Source organism: Mytilus edulis, chromosome 6 (assembly GCF_963676685.1).
Source record: "Mytilus edulis chromosome 6, xbMytEdul2.2, whole genome shotgun sequence".
Taxonomy (NCBI): Eukaryota; Metazoa; Mollusca; class Bivalvia; order Mytilida; family Mytilidae; genus Mytilus; species Mytilus edulis.
In genome coordinates, this window is record NC_092349.1 from 62,936,121 (window position 1) to 62,945,652 (window position 9,532).

A 9,532-nucleotide genomic window follows, 5' to 3' on the forward strand; every position below is an offset into this window, starting at 1 on the left:
ATCAGCGTTAATATTTTGAAATATTTTATCGTGTTCTCATCCTAAATATCCATTTAATTTACCACTGGACGTTAAACGGCCATCCATCTATCATTCCAGCATTGACGTGTATCTATTATATCCTTTAATTCATATAGATATAGGAAGATGTGGTGTAAGTTCCAATAAGACAACTCTCCATCCAAATAACAATTTATAAAAGAAAACCATTATAGGCCAATGTACAGCCTTCAACACGGAGCATATGCATTTAATGTCATGTTTTTTGTGTGCTTTTCATTAGATTCTATATTCAGTTGCAAGGGAAGTTGTTGGATGTTATATACATGGCATTTGTCTTTCTGTGTTGTGATGTTACACTTTTAGATAAGGGTGAACTTCAATGTTAAAATAGCATTAAAACGTTTAAACACGCTGCAAATTTTGCGCTTGTCCTAAGACAGAAATCTGATGTTCAGTAGCTGTAGTGTGCTGATGTGGTTCATACGTGTTGCTCGTTACTTGTTTTTATGCCCCATTTATGGGCATTATGTTTTCTGGTCTGTAGGTCGGTCCGTCCGTCCGTTCGTCCCACTTCAGGTTAAAGGTTTTGGTCGAGGTAGTTTTTGATGAAGTTGAAGTCCAATCAACTTGAAACTTGGTACACATGTTCCTTATTATATGATCTTTCTAATTTTATTGCCAAAATCAGAGATTTTCCCCCATTTTCACGGTCCATTGAACATAGAAAATGATAGTGAAGATGGGGCTTCCGTATACTATGAGCACATTCTTGTTTTTATATAGATTAGACCGTTGGTTTCCCGTTTGAATGGTTTTAGACTAGTAATTTGTGGGGCCCTTTTATAGCTTGCTGTTCGGTGCCAGCCATGGCTCCGTGTTGAAGACCATACTTTGACCTATAATGGCTTACTTTTATAAATTGTGACTTGGATGGAGAATTGTCTCATTGGCACTCATACCATGCACATCTTGTAAATCTATATCTACTTTAAATATGTAAATAAAATAATTCTGTCACCGTTTCCAATTTTGATATCCGGTTTAATTGATTCGAAATTCATAAATATTCAAAATTATTGTACACTTTGCTAAGAGTCATTATATAATATTTTTTTGTTTGTTATAATTTTCCATTGCGTTTTAACTATTTTAATCCAGCGAGTAAACAACAACATGTACAATAAGAGTTACAATAAAGATATGTAAAAATTAAACCTGGCGACGAGCATATGTATCCCAGATACAATATTTACCACCGCTAATCATCAATATGATGAAATATTAAAATGCATCTTTCAATATCTGACTAAAGCTCTTACAGATACCAGGAAATGATTGGTTTTTAAATAGCAACACTGCTCTCATGTTTCCATACATATAACAGCAAGATATTCCTGAATTATTTACATGTATAATGTGTTGACACATTATTTGACATAGTAAAATATGAACTCACAAAATACTCATACGCATAATACTTCCGGCGTGAGTAATTATATCCCTAAGGCTTATACACTTTTTCTCAACTCCGTTACATAGGTAACCGTTATATAATAATACTTTATTTAAGACATAATTAATGCAAGCTATACTTTATTGTAGATAATATAATATCTAAATAAAATTATGGGGCAATAAATGCTGTAATAGTAAATTTAGAAATTGGAATTATAGAGTCAATGTGAAATTTAAAGAAATGGATATGGAGTTTTTATGTAATACTGATTTTTCTATTGATAAAAATACAATTAAACAAATTGAAAAGGAAAATTTTTGTAGATATAAAGAGAAGTGGTACTCTGACTTAATGTACAATGAAAGAAGTAAATTGCGAACGTATAGAATGTTTAAGCAATGTTTAAAACACTGGACACTTTTAATTTGCAAAACACTCATTTGCAAATCCGCCGCCGCCTCAAACAAGAGCTACAATATCATGTATATAACCAAAATGTGCAGAATTACATGGGATTCAATAATTTCATTGGTTTTACACTGTTACTTTCATATTTATTTTGCAATTTGAATTATAAAAACATGGGATTTTCAATATCCCATGGGACAGGGCAAAATCCCATGGGATTTACCATTATCCCATGGGATTTTGGTTAAATCCCATGGGATTTTTTTTGGTCCCATGGGATTATTGTAGTCCCATGGGATATTTGTTGTCCCATGGGACAAAAAAAATCCCATGGGACTATAATTATCCCATGGGATTTTTAATATCCCATGGGACAAAATAAAATCCTATGGGATTAAAATTATAAATATATATATATAAATATAAAGTTATGTGTATGTTACAATGAATGCTGTTTGGTAGTAAAATGTTTTAAATGTATACAAGTTTTTTTTATATTTTTTATATATACATATATATAATTTTTTTTTAATTTTGTCATAAACATGTTTTTTATTTGTTTATATGACAATAAATATTATTCTTATTTTGGAATGTATAATAATAATATTTTACAGTCAAAGAATAAAGTCCTTTCACTGAAACAAAATGATGAAATTTCTAAATAAATGAAAAAATATTGTTTTGAAATCTTTGTCTTGTTTATTCTATTATGAAAAATAGAACTGAAAAAATATTTCATATTCTGACTGAATAGTTCACTCTTTTCATGAGGTAAGATTTTCTTTGTTATAGGTTCATTGCAATACTTGTATAGGCAAACAATTTGAATTATATATAACTTTGTGGTGTACATAATAGTATGCTTATAATTGCAAATTTATAATATAAACACTTTTTGTTAAAGTTTTTGCTTTCTTTATTCACAGCTTGCTATGTACAATTATTCAGTCCACTATATAAGAGTGAAGTCCATAAATAATTTCATTCACTAGAATATTCCTGCAATTCTTAGACAAAACATTTTTTCAATCTGTTCTTCAAAGATCTTCTTCTGTACATCTTTATTGAATGGAGAGATTCAAATGAGAAGACAAAGCAAGTATATTTGGACAACAACATTCTAATATCTTGTTCATTCGTTCCATCTTTCAATTGATAATTACATTGTTGTATTTATATGATCAAGTTCTTGTGCATCAATGATCGTGATGATATGACTCCTTTTTGTTTATAGTCATCATGTTGAAATTTCCTCTTTCAAATAAATGTAGGAAAAAACATGTTCCATTTCAAATAATAAAAAAGTCGCACTATGGAGAAAAATATCAGCTTTAAGTTTTCCGTTCAGTATTGATCTGTGAATGATGACCATGAAAATCCAGATTTCTGACCTACAAATACACAAACTCAAAAATTATCAGTGAAGAGATCAATAAAATGGCTATTTTATCATGTTTATGATTAATATGATAAACTTTCATTTAAATATTCAAGTACTAAATTACAGAAATCGCTTAAATTTTATAATAGTTTAGTTAAAGTACAGCTTATTTAAAATTATAATAAAAAATATAGGCCACCGATGAGTTAAATAAGATATTACATTTTTAATGCCAAAAAATGGCTTTTTTGCACCAAAGGGAGATAATTTGGAGCTTTTTCAATGATATATGCATTTTAAAAGTCATCTGGGGCCAAACCGAATTGATTGTTTTGAATGATTTGGTGTACCATATGATAAAGATATAAATAAATTGAGTTATGAAAAAAAAATATTAAAACATTTTTCTGAAATTGTTATACCCTAGAGCCTCCTTAAATGTCATTTGATCTCTATTGGAGAAATGTCTCATTGGAAATCAGACTGCTAAGTGTTTCTTATTTTTATATCAACCCAGCCATATTATACCTGTCTAATATCAGGAGCTTGTACATAGTTCAGTGGTTGATGTTGGTTCATACCCGTCATTTTTATTTTTCATAATTTTTTGTTTTTATAAATTAGTCTGGTATATTTGACGTTTGAATTGATGCTCTGTTTCAAATTTGGTTAGTGTTGACTTTTATAGATTACTATAACATGTATAGGGTATGGGTTTTCTCATTACTTACAGGTCATCAATGGCCTCTAATAAGTAATTACAATGCTTACATCCACTAAATTGAACTCTGATGGATAGTTTTCTCTTTCATCATACCACATCTTATTTTAATAAATATTTAATTATTATTCAAGGACAAATTTTTTTATAACAGTGGACTTACCATGTAGGCTTTGTTGACCTCTGTAAATCTTATTTTGTTGATAATTTCTTCTGTTTATAGTTTCCCCTTTATCTTTCATGTTCTTGCCCTACACATAAAAGGGTAAACATCATTTAATGACAAAAATAACTACTACATGTATTACATAATTAGTAGGCAACTGAAAATTTTGTCTTATTTGTATATAACATCAACTTACTCATCATTCTTGCTGTTCAATATCATGAATATTATCATTATTCTATGAATATGAGGTCATGGAGGTCACAGTAAAATTAACCTTGGCAGGCAGACATCTTTTTTTATATGATACCTTGTAGTCATTCCATACAACAAGTAGACCTATGCTTAAAAAATCTAAGGCCAAAATTAAAAATATGTTTGTTTCCCCTCCCCCCACACGGGTCAAAAATAAGCGCCCGGGTCAAAAAATTATTTTCCACAAAAAAATCGAAATTATTTTTTTCCTGAAAATAATTTGTTTCCATTTTTGGAAAGTGCTTGAAAGCAGAAGGATTGATAATCTAAATAAATACACTCAAATTGAGCACAAACAACTGATAAGTGGCCTGGACTGGACAAGTCAAACCATTCATGTGACCATGCTATGACAATCACATCCAGTTAAAAAAAACTAGAGGCTCTCAAGAGCCTGTGTCGCTCACCTGTTAATGTGTTTACTGATGTCGGCCATCTTCGTTGGTAGGCGGGGTCATTAGACACTTTTTTTTAAATAGATACCCTAGTATTATGATTGTGGCCAAGTTTGGTTAAATTTGGCCAAGTAGTTTTAGAAATGATTTTTATACAAGTTACAAAAATGACGAAAAGTTGTTCAATATTGACTATAAAGGGCAATAACTCCTTAAGGGGTCCTCTAACAATTTTGATCATGCTGACTTATTTGTAGGTCTTACTTTGCTGAACATTATTGCTGTCTACAGTTTATCTCTATCTATAATAGTATTCAAGATAATAACCAAAAACTGCAAAATTACCTTAAAATCACCAATTTTAGGGCAGCAACCCAACAACAGGTTGTCCAATTCAACTGAAAATTTGTGAGGGGATATATCTTATTCTGATGGACATTTAAATCTTGAAAGATTTGCCCTAAATGTCTTAGTTTCAAAGATATAAAGCGAAACCTGCATTTTACCACTATGTTCTAATTTTAGCCATGTCGGCCATTTTGTTTGGTAGGCTGAGTCATCGGACACATTTTTTAAACTACAAACCACAATGATAATTGTGGCCAAGTTTGGTTAAATTTGGCAAAGTAGTTTCAGAGAAGAAGATTTTTAAAAAAGTTACGAAAAATTATGAAAAGTTGTTAAAAATTGACTATAAAGGGCAATAACTCCTTAAGGGGTCGACTGACAATTTTGATCATGTTGACTTATTTGTAGGTCTGACTTTGCTGAACATTATTGCTTTTACAGTTTATCTCTATCTATAATAGTATTCAAGATAATAACCAAAAACTGCAAAATTACCTTAAAATCACCAATTTTAGGGCAGCAACCCAACAACAGGTTGTCCAATTCAACTGAAAATTTGTGAGGGGATATATCTTATTCTGATGGACATTTAAATCTTGAAACATTTGCCCTAAATGTCTTAGTTTCAAAGATATAAAGCGAAACCTGCATTTTACCACTATGTTCTAATTTTAGCCATGTCGGCCATTTTGTTTGGTAGGCTGAGTCATCGGACACATTTTTTAAACTACAAACCACAATGATAATTGTGGCCAAGTTTGGTTAAATTTGGCAAAGTAGTTTCAGAGAAGAAGATTTTTAAAAAAGTTACGAAAAATTATGAAAAGTTGTTAAAAATTTACTATAAAGGGCAATAACTCCTTAAGGGGTCGACTGACAATTTTGATCATGTTGACTTATTTGTAGGTCTGACTTTGCTGAACATTATTGCTTTTACAGTTTATCTCTATCTATAATAGTATTCAAGATAATAACCAAAAACTGCAAAATTTCCTTAAAATAACCATTTCACAGGCAGTAACCCATCAACAGGTTGTCCGATTCGTCTGAAAATTTCAGGGCAGATAGATCTTGACCTGATCAACAATTTTATTCCATGTCAGATTTGCTCTAAATGCTTTGGTTTTTGAGTTATAAGCCAAAAACTGCATTTTACCCCTATGTTCTATTTTTAGCCATGGTGGCCATCTTGGTTGGTTTGACAGGTCACGCCACACATTTTTTAAACTAGATACCCCAAGGATGATTGTGGCCAAGTTTGGTAGAATTTGGCCAAGTAGTTTCAGAGGAGAAGATTTTTGTAAAAGTTTACAGACGACGGACGCAGGACGACAGACGACGAACGCCAAGTGATGAGAAAAGCTCACTTGACCTTTCAGGTCAGGTGAGCTAAAAAAAAACCTGCCTTCCTGGTCTGTTTACAAAGGGTAGACCCGGGGAGGGGAAACAGACATTCTTTTAAATGTGGCCTGATAAAATGACAAAACCAAGAAAACTTATCATTGACCAAAGAACAATAAAATGCGGTCATGGTTTATATATGAATCTGCCATTCAGACATGCACACCTTACAATTGTTTCATATCTACCAAATATAATCTACCTGTAACTTTAAACATATGATAAACTGACAAAACAATGCAGTGTTTCATTGACCAATGAACCATGCATGAAAATGAGGTCAAGTTCATATAAAATATGACAGACAGCTAAGTGCATCTTACAATTATTTCATTCACTAAATAAAGGGGCCTTATTGCTTACAGTATCCGGAAAATTGACCAAACCACAAAAACTAAATATTTTCAAAGTTCCTTATACCCTGCCAATTTGTTATGGTTGTGCCTGTTCCAAGTCAGGATCCGATAATTCAGTGATTGTCGTTTGTTTATGTGTAACATATCTGTTTTTCAATTTTTTTGTACATAAATTAGGTTGTTAGTTTTCAACTTTCAACTTGGCTATCATGTGTAAAATCATACAAGTGTTGGGAAAACAGGAAGTTGTCGAGTGATGAATCTGAAAATGCATCACACGGTATAGCTGACTTATTTAACCCTGAAACCAAATTTCAGAAATCCTTCTATTGTAGTTCCTAAGGAAAATGGGACGAAAAATATTCATCGGACGGACTGACTGACGCAATGATGGATGGACAGACAGGGGTAAAACAGTATACCCCCCCTTTTTTAAAGTGGGGGCATAATTTTAATATGGGGCTATAAAAACCCATGCAAGATGTCAAAACAAAAAGAAGTAACCTAATTCTTACTTGTTAGGGGCTATTTATTTATTGTCGGTTATACATATAACAATACAACATATTAAAGGTCTGTAGAGCTTTTATCCGACATACATATATATATGACAAGCACAATACATTTGTACATGAAACATAAAGCTCATCACTGAGATAGTAGTCTCAGATAGAGGGAGGCGGGGTCAACCAAACTCCCCTATTCAATCTGAATGCAGGACAGAAAGTCACAGTCAAAAAGTCACACACTGTCACAGTACAAAAAGTCACAATTTAGTTTTGAAATTATTTTTCTTTGAACAAGAAAACACTCTTTTGTATTTTTCTTGAAGTTTTATACATGAACATGATGTAGCAACTTTAAATTAAAATTTATTAAAAACAAATAAATCAGTGCATTAGGTTTGTGCACAAAAATCATTACGTTTGTGTGCAGCTTTTGATTACATTTGCACGCATTTTTTATCATGTAAATATAAAAAAAAAGATATAGTATGATTGCCTTTTACAGCTGACTATGCGGTATGGGCTTTACCTCTGGCTTTGCTCATTGTTGAAGGCTGTTTGGTGACCTATGGTTGTTAATGTCTGTGTCATTTTGGTCTCTTGTGGACAGTTGTCTCATTGGCAATCATACCATACCTTCTTTATATTGGCTTATGGTTGAAGGCCGTAAAGACCTCTATAGTCGCCGTCAGCTGAAATTCGTAGCGGTTATCGGTAAAAATAATCTAAACTATCAATCGCGTTCACTCGAGATATAGTTTTTCACATTCCATTCATAAATCGCAAAAAGAAAAACCGCTACTGACCTACCTTTTAAGTGATCGCACTGTAATAATCCTGACCTTCACTTTTTATAGACGATTTTGAATGGTGGAATCAGCCATTGTTTTTACCGGAAGTGTTTCCGTGGAGTTCAATTTCATAAAATTTGCATAAAGCGCGGGAAACCTTATCACATCAATGAAAGGAACATTTCAGGAAACTGCGTACAGTGACGAATGTCATATGTAAACAAATGATCCTCATAGAAACGAAGATGGCGGAATTACAATGGAAAATATTCTTGAAAATGTGAAGGTCAGGATTATTACAGTGTGATCACTTAAAAGGTAGGTCAGTAGTGGTTTTTCTTTTTGCGATTTATGAATGGAATGTGAAAAACTATATCTCGAGTGAACGCGATTGATAGTTTTGATTATTTTTTCCGATAACCGCTACGAATTTCAGCTGACGGCGACTATAGTTGTTGATGTCTGTGTCATTTTGGTCTCTTGTGGACAGTTGTCTCATTGGCAATCATACCACATCTTCTTTTTTATATTATGAACAATTTCCTAAAATTAAAAATGAATATATGAAATAAAAAGAAGATATTTCAAAATCTTTTTTCATTTATATTCAATCAATTGTCAACAAATTGTTTGTGACTTTTTGTCCTATTAAAACTTTGTTACTTTATGCCTGAGTTTGACATGTGTTTGACTTTTTGTCCTGTGACTTTTTGTCGGAATGTCCTGTGACTTTCTGTTTTTGTTAAAAAATCGCATGTGCAAGTTGAGAGTCAACACTTACACAGGGACTACACAATACTTTTTCAGAATGTCAGCAAAAAAGAATCACTGGTGACAGGGGAGTGTAACCGATGAATTGATCCTGAATCAGATAAGATTTTCCCGGTACGTCTAAACACCGCTCAGGAGGACCTCCTGGGTGCACACATGCAGGGCATACAAAGTGCACTCATGCATGGCAGACCCTATATAGTCGCCGTCGTATCTGCACACATGATGGATGTATATATTCGTTATAGATCGTCATACACTTCTCATTTTAGAGTAAAATTTGCAAGCAACCTCTTAAGATTCTAAAATAATAATGCTACTAAAAATATATCATTTCCCCCAATTTTCGCAATTTTTTCGCCATATAAAATATTTAGGCGACTGTGCTTTTAGTGAATATAAACGATGACGAGGCCTCACGAATAAATATAAATATGAAATATACTGGAACATCGATTAGCATAGATCGAGCAGCAGAGTAAACTTCCACATAAATCTCGAAGTTATTTACGCCGGATAATATAGACTGTGCTCCTGAATAAAGTTGTCAAATACATTAATTTGTGTTTTT

The 9,532-nt window shown here is 32.4% G+C and overlaps 1 long non-coding RNA gene across 1 annotated transcript; it reads right to left on the reverse strand.

Moving 5' to 3' along the window:
- Positions 1 to 2,546: 2,546 nt before the first annotated feature.
- Positions 2,547 to 9,222, reverse strand: LOC139528077 (uncharacterized). The gene is made up of 3 exons (XR_011665520.1): positions 8,972 to 9,222; positions 4,136 to 4,223; positions 2,547 to 3,261 (listed from the first exon to the last, which is right to left on the reverse strand). It is a non-coding gene; the product is annotated as an uncharacterized lncRNA (long non-coding RNA).
- Between the last annotated feature and the right edge of the window lie 310 nt (positions 9,223 to 9,532).